Below are 16,302 nucleotides of genomic sequence, written 5' to 3'. Positions count from 1 at the left end.
AGAGAGAGAGAGATGTGGAAAAAGTAGAAAGAAAGGGAGAACAAAGTATGAGTGTGTGTATGTGTTTGTGTGTTGAGAGAGAGAGAGAGAGAGTCTTGTGTGTGTGTGTGTGAGAGAGAGAGTGAGAGATAATTTCCCTCCTAAAGCACAAACGATTCAAAAGTCACGAGCACAGTGAGGAATGTATGAAGGATAATGTAGGAAGCAATGTACACTCCGATGAAGCAGGCATGTAGGTTATGCTGTCAAGGGCGAAAATGTTGCCAACATTAACAGCTCCTTCTCTTTCTTTTTCCTTCTTTTTCTTTTTCTTTTTTTTTTTTTTTTTTTTTTTTGGGGGGGGGGGGGCGCTAACTCGTGCCTACTTCATTACCATAGGCCTACACAGTAAATATTGCTATACCGTCACCCTTTTGAGGAGCTGGAAAAGTTGGCATAGAGCAATTTCAATTAACTTCATTATATTAAATTATATACAGTTGGTAAGTTGACTTAAGATGAGGTTGGAGATAATGATGGGTTCGGTTTAATAAACTGTTACTGTAAGTACGAGTAGACACTCCGATCTTGTTTTTTTTTTTATCCGACACTAATTCAGCTGTACTCTGAAAAGGCACGTTTTAAAAATGTTGACCAGAAAATCTTGGTTCAAATATTGATCGATTAAAATTATTCTCGACCCATGTAGGATGAGATTCTTTAGCCATAGTGGGGTTTTCCCCCCGAGAACTGCATAATTATCATTAACCTGCTGTCTCACTCTGGATATTATATCTGAGCAAGTCAAACTTAGAACTTAAGGTCAAATTGCTCAAAAATGCGATATTTTTTTTCTCTTTTGTATGCTTAATAATACTTGCAATCCATTTTATCAGCGTCAGGTTTTCCCGAGTATAATACCAGTCTTAGATTTATTTATTTTCACCATCTACGGAGCCGGAGTTTATCCCAGATTCTATAGCATGAAACGGGCAATAGCAAATGCTTGCTACTCTTTCGATAGGACGCTAGTCTATTGCAAAGTACTTTCTGCCAGATATAATGGACCCAGCTACCCAATCACTGCTGGATGGACAGGGGGTCCGACTGCATCCGGGATTTAGATGATGGATCACAAATTTTGAATCATTACTTTTTTATAATAATTTTAGTCACCATAAATATTCATAATAGAATAAAACTTAATTTTAGTATTGATCTGTTCATTTAGCATAACAAAATTGAAATAAAAATAGTTTAAAAAATAGGAGGGGGGTGTTACTGATGGAATTTCTTCCAGCCAGTAAAGTTACACAACATAAACATGTGAAGTTGATGCTGATTATTCCATAAACCTAAAAAAAAAAATAATATTTAAAAATATTGAGCTTTTATAGCGCAATATCCATCAAATGTGATCAAAGCGCTTTACAAGGGGTCCATGACCAACAGCAACACGTAAAATGTAGAACGAAACATGACGCAAAAGCACTCAAATGCCTTCTGGATAAGAAACGAAAAGAAAAGAAAATCCCAAAAATATTGAGCTTTTATATAGCGTAATATCCACTAAACATGCTCAAAGCACTGTACATAGAGACCTTGACCAACAGCTACAAGTAACATGTAGAACGAGACTTGACGCCTGTCTGTTAGGCGATATTACAATATTTTTTTCCAACAGAGACAATGTTGAATCAGGTATTCATTTTATACCCGAGTACGGGTGAGTTAAAGAGCCTTTTCCAGGGACTCAACAATGCGCCGAGCGAGGTTCGAACCCAGGCCCATTCGATCCGAAAGCGAGTGTCATACCACAAGATCACATAGCTACACCAAAAAAATAAATAAATAAATAAATAAATAAAATAAAATAAAACACCTTTTCATACGAAGAGGTCACACAAAGAGAATACATATATGTAGTTTCCAACCGTGAGAGGTCTCTTTGCTCGGCTAGCCTCTGGTGTATGCTACTCAATTATGAAAATTGGAGATTATTTTCCAAATATTAAAAACAAAAAAAATTAACGTGCTTGAGGAGGGACTCAAACCCAGAATCCATTGGTTACAATCAGAAATGATTGTGCGGCTATGCGGTCTTGTGGTATGATGAATATGATGATGACGATGATGATGATGATGATGATGATGATGATGATGATGATGATGATAATAAGTCAATGGGGAAAGATGCCGGAAGGACCGACTCGTAAGCTTTGGGCCTGCACCTCTCTCGTGCTCAGGTGGGCTAGATTGAGGCGGCAATGCTCATGGACTCGTGACAAAGAGATCCATTATCACGAACGCCTACAACAGCACCCAACGACATAATATGATGACGAAAAGGAATCCCCCATAGGCGATCTGCATGAAATGTAATAAATGGTATTTATGTATTATAAGGCCGTTCGTTGGTCTTTAAAAGTCTAGCTACCCAATTACTGCTGGGCGGACAGAGGGTCGGGCAAACATTTCAACATTACCCGGGATCGATATCGGTCCCTTTGCATGTGAAGCGAGTGCTTTACCAACTGAGCTATTGGGACCCCCATTATTTCATATTGGATCTAAGAAAGAGATAGAACTGGGTATGATGATGAGTACATTTTTTTCTCCTTTTCCTATCCTTTCTCCTGTTCTTCTTCCTCTTCATGTCCCTTCTTCTTTTCCTGTTCCATTTCTTCCTATGCCGTAGTGGTGTTTTATGCACATAAAATAAACACCCACAATTGCTTCACCACATTGGAAACGGACACATAATTCGGAGATCGCCTTGTGTACAGTACCGTTTAATTTGACTGAAAATTGTTTTGTCCTGTGTGCTAAGTGCTAAATGTAGGTACAGTGGTACCTCGGTATAGAGCAGTATAATTAGGTGCCCCAAACGTAAACAATAACAAGTTGCTAGTGATTTTCGTTAGGGACCGGAAAAATTTACGTACAATATAGGTCTCCCAATTTTGTAGTTTGAGTTGTAGGCAATACACTTTCAGTATTGAAAATATGTTTACATAAAATCTAACAGTTGCAGAAATAATAATATAAGACTTAATTATTATGAAAATCAGGCTCCGAATAATTCTCGTCTTGTTCACACCAGCGCAATAATTTGCTCTGGTCTAAAAATAGATAGACGTAACTTTTGATAAATTTTGCCTTTTATAGAGCAGTAAAGTTAGGTGCCCCAAACGTAAACAATAACAAGTTGCTAGTGATTTCCGTTAGGGACCGGAATAATTTACGCACAATATAGGTCTCCCAATTTTGTAGTTTGAGTTGTAGGCAATACACTTTCAGTATTGAAAATATGTTTACATAAAATCTAACAGTTGCAGAAATAATAATATAAGGCTAAATTATTATGAAAATCAGGCTCCGAATAATTCTCGTTTTGTTCACACCAGCGCAATAATTTGCTCTGGTCTAAAAATAGATAGACTGTAACTTTTGATAAATTTTAGGAAATTTTACCTTTTGTTCCATAAAATATCCATATCTAGACATTATTTGATGCATGATCGAGTATTTATGAATATGTGTTTCTTTTGCCACCTAACAGCCAAATTTTAAAGGTTATTTTTTTCTATTATTTACATTGGAACGTGAGCTGTCAAGACAGGAACATGTGGTTTGCCACGTGCTTCTCGACCTTTGTTTACGTTTGGGGCACCTAACTTTACTGCTCTATAGAACAGTAAAGTTGGCTGCCCCATACGTAAACAATAACATTTGACGTCAAACGTGACCCAGATTTTTTTATAAATGACCCGAACTATGCTGCAGTTGACCTTTAGTAATGTCATGCGCATCCAACCAACTTTTTGTTTACATGTTGCTAAGGCAGCAAACTGAAGCTGGTCGTGAATAAATTCCAGCTGTTTACTCCGAGCCTGAGATAGCTAGGGAGGCCACGATCATATTATTTATAGCCAAAATGCTCCTTCTTTTATTTTGTAGGAAAACCATAATCATGGTTCCCCCTCCTCCCGTAAACAAAACCATATCTATGTTCAGGGAAACTAAGATTGTTGCTTGTTTTTGGTTAAGGTGGACCGTACTTTTTTTTTTTTTTTTACAGCGTATCAAATGATCAAAGTCAAAGCATACGGTCAATGCAATGAAGAGAGTAAATTCGAATCTATCTCCTATCTCTTCGCTCAGATGACCATTTTGAACAGAAGACTACTACTACGTACTTCTACTATAACTGCACTACCACTACTGTATTATAACCACTGATACCACAAAACTAGACTGAACTAACGGACCGTATGGCTCAGCGGTACGGTTTTCGTCTTGTCACAAAAGTCGAGCAATGCCAATGCTAAGTGTGATCAGTAATAGGATGGATGACTAATCGTGAAAAATTGTGGTTCCCGCGTTGTTTCCCTGGCTAAGGCACTTTACCGCTTACCCCACTCGATTGAATGAGTATCTGGCTACAGAAATGACGGGTAGTGACAGGTTTAGTATACAAGGGTCGCTTAACAGGCTGTATGACAAAGATATATGGTTCCATACGGCTTGTTGAAGTGGGGGGGGGGGGATAAATATGAAACATTGTGAAGCGCATTGCTCACGGCTATCTGAATCTGTAGAAATGCGCTGTATAAATATTCATATTTATGTACTTGGTCCAACTGTTACTATTTCTACTACTAGACCTCTACTACTAATATTATTATTAATAACAATAATAATAATAATAATAATAATATTATAATAATAATAGTTATTATTATTGTTGTTGTCAATATCACCGTTTAATGGTAAAAGTGTTAAAGATACTTGCAAAATGTTGGTGTTGTGTGTGTTGTAGCAATCGGCCTCCAGCGACGCAACTCTGTCTACAAGAGACGCACAAGACCGTGGCACTAAACATCCCTGGCATGCATTTAGTCATACAACATGAAAGCAACATTCACGGTAGCGTTAACTACGTCAAAGTCAAAGACAAATCAATAGTGACATACAACCAGGACATGACAGTAAGTGAGGTGGAAATTCTCAGAATTGAAGGAGACACTTCAATGTGATATCTGTCAACAAACCTCCACCAACGCCATTCAAGTGGCCAGTTACATCCACCACTAGTGAGAAACCAATGATTGTGATAGGTGACTTTAACAGCCACAGCACCAAATGGGGATACAATGAGAACAACGAAGATGTAGATACTGTTGAGGAATGGGCTGACCAATATAATCTGACACTCTTCTATGACGCATGAATCATCCTTTTCAAGCGCTCGCTGGAGAACAGGTTACAACCCAGACCCTGCATTTGTGTCTTCCAGACATGTCAAAAACTGTCGGCAACCCCATACCAAAATCACAATCCGGACCAATCGCCATTGAGGTAGGATCAGTCATCTCTACGAGAACAAATTACATGAACTGTGTTCGTGGACCTGGCAGCTGCCTATGACACAGTAAATCACAGGAAACTGCTCCTAAAGGTTGCAAGGGTAACTCGTAACACAAAAATAGTTGCAATAATAAAATCCCTTATGTCAAACCATCACTTTTTTGTGGAAATGGATGGGAAGAAAAGCAGATCACAAAAGAACGGACTCCCTCAAGGATCGGTGATTGCACCTATCCTTTTCAACGTTTATACCAATGACCAACCTCAGTTCGAGAACATCCAGGGGTTTCTATATGCTGATGATCTGTGTCTCGCGTCCCAGGCCTCTGATTTCAAGACCATTGAGGAGAGACTAACGGATGTCCTGGAGCCACTTAGACTAAGGGCTACCGGGACCCCCACTCCCCCCCCCCCCCCCCCCCTGAGGATTATATGAGACCAATTTTTCTAGTTAGTATAACATCTAAGCTATCCGTTTATGGCCGGCTGCCAAAAAAATAGTGTCATCTTTACAGAGTTATTGCCCCTGAAAGGTCATTCGGTGCAAAAATTTCTAAAAATTCATAAAATGCATTTTTGTATTTTAAAACATGTCTAATTTAATATAACTAAATATTATGTTTGAAACTGATTATTTGAGGGTCATTTTGAAATACATACAAACTATCTTTACTAATGACAAATAGAAAATTAATAAACAAAAACATCATTTTCTCGAAATACATATTATAGCATTTTAGGATGAGAATGTGAACTGCTGAGAATAGGTGTCCTTGAAATACATTTATATTATAATTGTGACACACACACTCACCAAATTCACACATAATATATATATATATATATATATATATATATATATATATATATATATATATATATATATATATATATATATATATATATAAATATATATATATATATATATATATATATATATATATATATATATATATTCTGTTATGGTTTGAGAGGTATGGAACATACTCATTTTTCTTAACAGTTCATCATCCACCCATTGGTCACAGTCTGAAAATTCATCCTCTGATTCAGAAGACCATTCCTCTTCCTCAATGTCATCTTCTTTAGGTTGCTGTTCATCAACAATAATGTTAACTAGTTCTTTTGGTATAATGTCATCATCTCCAAACCAGTCGATCACCAGACTACCAGAAGCTGTCCTTTTCCAACCGTTTTTCCTCGGGTTTTGGAATTTCAGGGAAGTTTGATGCTCCTTGCTTCCAAACCATTGCTTGAAAGTTTGCTCTCTTGCTATGCATCTGTAGACCTTTCTTACAGGGAGGGAGCTGGGACAAATCAATGCCTTTACAGTGGGAGAGGGGTCTGTCATCTCCAGGGGTGAATCTTTTTCTCACCGTATCAGCTCTTAGTTTGTTGACGTCATTTGCTCTGCTGTCTCCATCCATTTGACACACAAACTTTTCAAGCTTTGATAAAACATCTTGATGTAGCACTTCTTGATTTCCCAATTCAGAAAATAAGTGTGTGAAATCTTTATGTTTTGTCAATAGGGCAAATGGACGTACTTTTCCTTTTCCAGCAAAGCAGCTGGTAGTGTCACAACCTGTGAAACTGTGAAATCCCAACATAGCGTCACATATTTCTGGTGATAATTTGCTAGAAAGGTTTGTGATGTTGAGAAACCTTCTGTTTTCCCCTGAACCCGTGTCAAAAAGTAAAGGGACTTCAATTTTCTTTGCAAATGCCAAAAGCAACAACAAGACATCAGTATCTGGTGATCTTACTACAATTTCTTCCTTGAATGTTGAGCTGTATATGTACAGTGAACAATAATTTTCGTATCAGCTTCTTCGTGACTGCAATCCAGCTCAGGCATTGGTCTATAGTCTGTGGTTATTCCATTCTCACTGCTCAGCTGTACGCATGTGTTTTCGATCGCAAAGAAAATGTTTCTGCCTTGGAGTTTTGATGCGTATTTGTCTGACTCCCATTCTTGTAAAATTAGCTTCCAGTCGCTTGGCACTTTTGTTAACGGTCCTCCAATAAGAAAAGTGTTATTTGAAGAATCACCCCTTCGAGATCTTTCTGTTGCTTTTATTGAATCCTCGAGGTATCTGTCTGTAATGAAATGAAGGTCTGTAGACTTTGGGAGTGTGCTGAACAGTTTCAGAGCCAGTTCACCAAATGTTTCTGGTAATGAAACCAATGCTTGGAGAACTGCATTGCCATCAACAATGTAGATGCTTTTCAGGAAATTCATTCTTGAGTCAGCAATTTCATATTTCTCCATTCTATTCATAAGTGTAGCTTTGTTAGTCTTCAAGAAAGATCCATCACTTGTTGCTAAAGCCCACGGAACTGGGCTTAGTGGATAGCATATCACTTTACAAAGATTAATGTTATGACACTGGCTTAACATGAGCAACTGGCCAAACATATCTCTTTGGGCTGTAATTTTCAATGTTTTCGTTTTGTTGGAACTTATTTTACTATGACGAGCATCTTTTTGAGTCAATTTCTTCCTGCAGCTTTCATGGTACTTTGCTTCACGTGATATCAGACAATAATTTTCTGTCAACCCTATCAAGCGGCTATCTCCTCTGAAATGGGCAGCTTCACATATGGAAGATTTTGAAGACTCTGTTTGACACTTTACAAGCTTATCTTTTCTTCTGTTTACATATTTCTCTTTTCGCTGACAAATGATACATTCATCTGGAAAACAAGGTCCTGTCAGTGATTCAACACATCTTCTTTTAAGACTATTATCTTCATTACTGTTGGATTCCAGTTTTCTTTTCTTTTCAAGCCGTACATATTTCAGGCTTGTGAAACTTTTCAAACAAGGACGATGGAAGCCATGTTCTTGACCTGGGTGATCTGGAAGATTGTCACAGATGTGTGCACATCTTTCATTGATGTCATCACTCTCAAGTCGAATTATCTTAACTTTTTGAACATTTTCCCATGCCTCCTCTGTAAAAGTTTTTAGGAAACTGTGATTTGCTAAATTGCGATAATGAATAACACAGGTTTTCTTCACTGTCTTTGGTCGCTTATGTCTATCTTTTTTCAAAGAAACAGGCTCTTCGGAAGCCATTACACAATCAAGTTGATGAGTTAATATATTGATGTGAGCTTATAATGTCAATTTATTTTGTCATATTATTTCATTCTGAAATTTATAAAAAAAGAAAGAAAAGGGTTAGGAACAATCGACACTCTAACAATGGGGAGGATTACTGTACTCGCTAGCCATTTTGAAATCAAATTTTATAAAAAGAGCTGGCTAGTCTAGTAAGACAACTAATCAATGATGAATTATTTAATTTTGTGTGAGGCATACAGAAAGAGTTCTTATCTTAGGTCATGTCTAAGGGCAGGCATACGGAAAAGGAAACATATGGAAAGGGACATATGAATGTAAACAGTGAAACACAAAGTAGAATTTTCATGTCAACACAACTTTGTTGTCATAGAAAGACAAATCGAATGATAGGGTATACTATAGATATCAGCATCTTTCATATTTTCCCATCTATTAAGCATTCTATCATTTAAAGAAAACCAACAATATGATGCTTTTCATCTTAGTTGGTGTTATCTTAATACATGAAGCAGGCTTTATGGACTTACTTATGGACGTACTTATATGATGTCAGCTTTCATCAGTTATAATATGAAAACAGGCAATAGGCAAGCACAAAGACTAAGCCTCATTAGTCATAGGTTTAAAGAAAATAATTGAAGCATGTTGTTTTCTTTTGGGTGTTGAAGAGGATATACTATTTTGGTCTCTCTGACTAAACGTACATTTGGACGCTGATATTGATATAACCTAATTGAAGTGCTAGCGCCCTAAAAGGCCAATAAACAAACAAAGACTAACCTGAAACCGAAACTATAGAAAAATATGGGAAGGGACACATGAATGAAAACAGTGGAACACAAAGCAGAATTTTCATATTTCATGTCAACACAACTTTGTTCTCACAGAAAGACAAATTGAATGATAGGGTACATTATAGACATCACCAGTTTAGTGTTACTTTTTTCCTTTCATAAGTACCAATGGTGAATCTAATAATCCGCATTATAATATTTTTCTATGACAAGAACTGCCAACCCTTATTTTTAAATAGTTATTTCAGCAAAGCTGACACTGAAAAGCTGATTTCAGTGTTTACCTGGACCCTACCCTAAAAGAGTGAGCATCATGCTTACCGGACCACCCCCCCCCCCCCCCCCCCCCCAAACCAGAGTCAGACTAGATGTGACCCCCCCCCCCCCCCTCCCCATCTCTCCTTGGGCTGATGTAATTAAAAAATGATCCCTAAGTACCAAATTTCTCCTGTCATATTACAATAAACTGCTTTCATTTTGCTATAAACCTTTCTCTAATCCACCAAGGGGAATAACTGCTCTGTCAACAGTACAATCACAAAATATCCAATATCTTCAAAACTAGTGAATAAAAATTTACGAAATTTTAGATTTAGGTCTAACTATACACAGGCTATAACACTTTCTCTTTGATGTATATAGAAATATGTAATGCTCTAAAGTTATATAACAGTGTCTGTGAAACTTTTTTGAAAATTTGAATATTTTAAAATTCATCCTTGAAGTTCACACATACTAAATACTCTGAACCTTGAATTTAGTTATTATTTATCTAATATAGTCTATATACATCAGTGCAATCCAAATTTGTGACATGTGTGATGAAAACTAAGGAAGCTATGGCAGTTCAAAGTTTGGCAGTGGCAAGCTCATTTTAACGCACTTGATGACCTTTCAAGGGCAATAACTCTGTGAAGATGACACTTTTTTTTTGGCAGCCGGCCAGAAATGGAAAGCCCACACATTATATTTACTTAAAAAATTGGTCTCATAAAATCCCCAGGGGGAGGGAGTGTTTCGCCCATTGGCCCTGGGTCTAACTCTCTGAGCCCACATTTAAAGAACTCACAAAATGCTAACCCAGGAAAAACTCGAGAGTGTGCTTTCCATATAAAGAGCCGCCAAGTCTAAAGAAAACAGGAAACTGAACATCTCCTGGAATGGGGACATATTGGAGAACAACACATTCCCCGTGTACCTCGGTGTTACCGTAAACCGCACAATGTCCTTTTCTCAGAACGCAAAGAAAACAAAAGCAAAGGTGGCCAAAAGAAACAACTTCCTAAGAAAAGAGAAGAAAAACTTACACGGGGAGCAGATCAGAAAACAGTCAGGACAACCATACTAGCCCTCTGCTATTCAACAGCCGAAAAGGTCTCACCAGTCTGAGTAAGATCCTGCCATGTCAAAATAACACCTGCCGGATCATTAGAGTAACTTGAAACCGACTGCAGTTCCAGTCCTCCATCGGTTGGCTGGCATTGCACCTCCCCACATTCGAAGAGCCACTGCTTCCAAAGCCCAGAAATATAAACAGAAAATGGACCCAAGGCACCCCCAACATGACCACAGCCCAATAAAAAGTAGACTGAAGTCGAGAAAGAGCTTCATGACGGAAGAAAGCATCAACCCTGACCATGCAGCTGTATACAGGATTTCCACACAGAGTGGGACAATCATGCAAATGAAGCTGTTGGAGATCCGAGAGAAGAACTGCCCTACGGAACCGAGCTCCCCAGGAATGAATTGGTAAGTAACACTGAACACAGCACGGGCAAAACTTGTGAGAACAACTGGTGGCATGAAAAAGTGGGGGCTGGCTGAGACTAGCTTGTGTACATGTGAATGCCCAGAGCAGACATCCTTAGAGAATGCCAGGATGGGCTCAGCTGCACTGACCATGACCTAAGAGTCTGCTCCCCAATGCTGTGGAGTGAGTTTGGTGTTGGTGCGACAAGCTATGATGATGATGACTTGCAAAATTAATAAGTCTTACACCTGGCAACATAAAAAAAAAAGTAAGATGACAAAGATTAAGATTAGAATGTTAGGATGATGATCTTTTTAATATCAAAGTACTTTTGTAACCCGGCATTGCTAACTTTCATGTGTAACCCAGAATGAAAAGTTATTACAAAAGACGAATGCAAGATATTTAGATAAATTGCTAGTCTATCATTGTGGTAGACGTAAATGTATTAAACTTACATATCCAATAACCTGTAGGTTAACAGAGAAGGAAGGGCGCACAAGTTCATTGTAATTTGAAATTGAGGAGTTGGAGTTGGAACAAAGTTGATTTGCATTAGTCAGAATTCAATCGTCTTAGATTGAAGAAAAAAGCCCAAAGAATCTTTCTTTAAAACAAGAAACAAAAAAAAAAAAAAACCAAAAAACCTACAGCGTGCACCAGAATGAATAAAAACAGGACAGTCTTTAAACTGCATCAATGGAAATCACATCTTGCATATACAAGACCTCTAGTGCTATTGTGAGGACTGGTTCTCAGTCTCACCCGTCCTGCCGTATCTGAGGGCCATAACACAACTTGTGAAATCGAAATAAATTAAAAGCAGATTATAAATTTATATCACTTTTATTGTCATTTCATTCATATTCATGTTATTCAAACTGAAAATCATTTTTAAAAATATAGATAAGATGTTTCTCCATTATAAAGGTATGCTTGTATTCTCATCCTGTGAAAGAGAAAGAAAAAAATAAAGAAAATTGATAATTATTACTGAAACTGTGTAGTTCCATTTTTTTAAATCTGTGATTTAACAGCCTTAGCAAAAGCTTTGATTAAGAAAGGTTCTGATATGCAACATCACATGGTCCCATCTATCAAATTCTACTACCATTACAAATCAGCTACATAAATAGATTCATCAGTACTCTTATCTTGTTGATAAATTAAATTATAAATATAGAAAAGGATATAATAAACTTTTAAAAATAATTAGAAAGTTAAATGGTAGACAAGATAAAGAGATATTTGCCTATTTCTTTTTAAATTTCTTATTCATAACCAAGGAAGCAGGTTTCTTTTGCTATATTCTTCTTGACTTCCCTATGTAAATGTTTCTTTCGAGTGTATAACAAGCTCACAGGGCATTTGTATAATGAAACAGGAGCCAATACTATTAAAATGGAGATACCACTGCCAAAAATTACAAAGGGATAGAAATGCATTGGTTTTAACGTGTATTAGACGCTGTCATTAGAAAAAAGTTTTTTAAAATCTTTACAAACTACAGTAAGCTGCTTTTAAAATTAAGAAACGCTCGAAAGCAAAATATGGTCCTGTTCTCTCAATCACCGCTCTCTAGTCTCTGGATTATACTTGGTAGGTCAATAAAGCTGAGAGGTTTTATGAAGAATATAGAATAAAAACATTAATTCCATTAAAAAAAACATAGAAGGGTCCATAATGATATATGAGGAACTCTATAAGATACAGTAACAAATGAAAGCCATTTTGATAATCTTGAAGGATATGACTCAATGATGATGATGATGATAATAATAATAATAATAATAATGATACTTCTTCCTGAATATAAATTGTTTAATTCCCATGGTATAGGCAGGCCAATGCTTCCAGAACAATTAAAGGAATGCAGAGACTCATTCTTGTTGTAATGTTATTTAGATCTGAAAAAAAAAGATAAGCATGGCGTCCTAAACCATTTCCATGGTCCCATAAAAAGCAATATCATCTCACACAAAATCATAAAGTAAAATTCATATGGACCAACCAATGAATAAAAGTTATAATTATCTTATTTTATCAATTATTATCATTGGATTTATTTAACTTTATATTTATTACTATTAATTAAATGCCAATTTGAAATTAAGATAGCAATGTTTGAATGAATAACTGGATCTAACTCTACAAGTAAAATGTAAATGTGCAACTTATTCAGAGTTCATCAAGCACTTGTTACAGTCTGTTGCTTCATGTTACAGGAAAAACTCCAGTTCCATGAGCCTTATGACTCTAAAGGACCAATTATTTCAAAGTAAGATGAAATACCATTTATTGTTTAAAGAAAGTTATCAAGCACTATTTAAGGTCTGTTGCTTCATGTTACAGAAACAGGAATAACTCCAGTTCCACGAGCCTTATTACTCTAAAGAACCACTTATTTCAATGTAAGAAGAAATACCATTCAATGTTGAATATATAGACATGACCTATTTCTTAATGGTTTGCTTACATTCAATAAAAACATTAGAAAACATAATGGACCTGGAACTCAGATACCACTAGGTTGTTAAAACCGTTGGGTCAGGTCTAATTTTATCAGAGATTTATGATCATGAAGGCAAGATTACATAACCAATGTTGATTAGCTTGTAAAAAATGGGCTTTTATTTACCTTCTGGTGAACTCATTTGATCAGTATTTCCTGTATTTAACTTTTTGATCACATAAGAAAAGTCTAATAAACATTGAATATTTTTTAATGCCTCTAGATTTCACTTTAAAGTCAAATAAAATATCTGATCACAAATAAAATTTTTGATAATTCGATCAATAGAGAGAGCTTTTCAAAATTGTTGGCTTATCATTCCTCAGGCAAAATTTAGATAAGACATCATTTCACATATCATGGTGTTTCCTATGAATTACAAAATCCTAAAAAGCTTCTTCTTCATAAAAAAAAAGTATGAAATAAAATTAGGTAATCTAAAGTAATCAGAGAGGTTTAGTTTTCATTTCAATCCAAGGTAAATCCGTAAAGAGTTGTGGGACCAGGCCCCTCTTGATCATTACCCCCAAAATAGATTGAACTAACAGGGATGTGTATAAGTATAAAACTGTAACAAAACCCACGACCCCCCCCCCCCCCCCCCCCCCCCCACAACACTCATACAAAAACTTAAACACAGTTTTTTTCATTTTCATTTCTCTTGAGCCAAGGGAAACTCGTTGCCCATTTTAGCTGCACAGATTCATTCAATCGCTCCCCCCCCCCCCCCCCCCTTTTTTTTTTTTTTAAATCTTTTTTTTTTTTTTTTGAGCGAGTCTATTCTTTTCTCCTTTTTTGTTTGGCCTTGTTCCGTTTCTGAGCATGAATTTCTTAAAATTGTTTTTCTTTTTTTTTTTTAATAAAAAAATATTGTTTTTTTTTTTCCTCTATCGGTCTGGGAATAACCAATTTTCGTTATTGGCAGACCCTGTCTGGGAATAATCATAGCGACGACGAAAATATCAGACCGCACTCCCTGCATTTTACAATTGTATGTTTTCTTTCACACAGCTACCGACCAAATAAGGCGAAACGGCTTGGAAGATCCAAAACGTCATACATGTAGTTTGACACCTGCCAAATATCAAAGATGCGAGAAGGGGTTGAGTGGGACATTTTCTTTTCCCAGACATTCTCATTTTTTCACCCCTTCCTCCCTCTCTGCCATTCCTTATCCCATCGACTCTCAGCAAAAACAATAACAAAAAGTCTTATGTGGCAAAAAAGGCTACCAACTTAAATCCCTCAAACAACACAAGATATTGAAAATCGGTGGCAGAGACCCTTTGTCTTGTTCCTTTTCCAGATCCAGTCATGAATAGATAATGAGAGAATGAAGACTGTTTCGAAATCTATTATCAGGTCAGGAAAGAGCGAGAGTCAATAAAATATGACAAGCGGTGAAAGCTACGCGCCACGAAAGATGAGGATTTAAAAAAACAACTTTTGTTGAGATTTCAACTACTGAGGAGGGGGGTGTCTGCTTTTTTTTTTTGTTACTTTCTGTTTTGTTTTTCGGTCAAGTTATGACTGACGCTGACACTGACACTGACACACGTTCTAGACTGTAAACAGTTACCCATAAAATGTCATAAATTACGAAAAGTGTGTTCTCTCACAGAGTATTCGAATCACTCACTGAATGAGCATGAAGCAGACATGAGTGAAGGAAACGTAAACTCTGTAAGTGAGAATCGGCGAGTGAAGCTGTACTGTAACTGTAACTGTAATGACTGACAGCAGTCAAATTGCGAAGTGAAATGAAAACAAATAAACAAAGCATTCTAAAATTATGCCGGTGAGACATCCAAAGTTAAATACCCGAACGCTATTATGGATTAACATTGAACTAAATCGTTTCCTGCTCTCAAAACCAATCGATACAAATTACAAACTCAAAAAACTGAAATTGGCATCTTACCTTTGCATGAGTTGGACTGCCATTCTTTTCTGGTGATTAGGAACTTTAGCAGCCGGACAACGTTGCGCACAAAACAGGTCTCCCGTTTTTGTCGTTCAAATTGTAGATAATACACAGTCAGTTAAAAACAAATACGTAAAAATAAAATAGTTATTTATTTAAATTCTTTGTATATGGCTAAATTATTCCAAAAACCAGATTTCAAATAGTTCTTGTTTTGTTCACACAAGCGCATTGATTTTGGAGAATGAGATTGACCGTGGTCTAAAAATAGACCGACAGTAATTTTTGATAAATTTTACGATTTGTTTAATAAAAAATCAATATTTAGATATTATTTGACGCGTGATCGAGTATTTATGAATATGTGTTTCTTTTGCCACATAACAGCCAAATTTTAAAGGTTATTTTTTTCTATAATTTACATTGGAACGTGAGCTGTCAAGACAGGAACATGTGGTTTGCCATGTGCTTCTAGACCTTTGTTTACGTTTGGGGCACCTAATTATACTGCTCTATAATAGTGATGGTGGAACCATCCTAAAACTAAAATCCACTCATATCCGAGTCTTGTTATAGCCGAATTTCAAGAGAAACAACCCAAATGGGCCGAATCACCATTTTGTCTTTTGTGCAACGCACTGTGTTTCTACATCAAAGCTCGTGTTAAACTGAAAATTGTGTCGTATAGTAACCTACACACACACACACCACATACACACACACACAGAGAGAGAGAGAGAGAGAGAGAGAGAGAGAGAGAGAGAGAGAGAGAGAGAGAGAGAGAGAGAGAGAGAGAGAGAGAGAGAGAGTCACGAACTAGGCCTAGTCTAGCACTTTGTTGCCTTTAGCTGTAGGCTTCTCCGGGCGTAATGTTGGCTAATA

The 16,302-nt window shown here is 36.7% G+C and overlaps 1 long non-coding RNA gene across 4 annotated transcripts; it reads right to left on the bottom strand.

The window, feature by feature from the left end:
* Positions 1–11,811: 11,811 nt before the first annotated feature.
* LOC144973089 (uncharacterized) lies at positions 11,812–15,540 on the bottom strand. Of its 4 annotated transcripts, none has more exons than XR_013645479.1 (3): positions 15,418–15,540; positions 12,785–12,891; positions 11,812–11,933 (listed from the first exon to the last, which is right to left on the bottom strand). It is a non-coding gene; the product is annotated as an uncharacterized LOC144973089 (long non-coding RNA). The 4 variants fall into 4 exon arrangements; XR_013645481.1 differs by lacking the exon at positions 15,418–15,540 and adding an exon at positions 15,136–15,366; XR_013645482.1 differs by lacking the exon at positions 15,418–15,540 and adding an exon at positions 14,557–14,698.
* Between the last annotated feature and the right edge of the window lie 762 nt (positions 15,541–16,302).

Source organism: Berghia stephanieae, chromosome 5 (genome assembly GCF_034508935.2).
Source record: "Berghia stephanieae isolate SIO BIC M18660-M18661 chromosome 5, UCSD_Bste_1.3, whole genome shotgun sequence".
NCBI classification, from domain to species: Eukaryota; Metazoa; Mollusca; class Gastropoda; order Nudibranchia; family Aeolidiidae; genus Berghia; species Berghia stephanieae.
The sequence above is the reverse complement of the archived record's forward strand: the minus strand, read 5'-3'. Positions and strand labels throughout refer to the sequence as shown.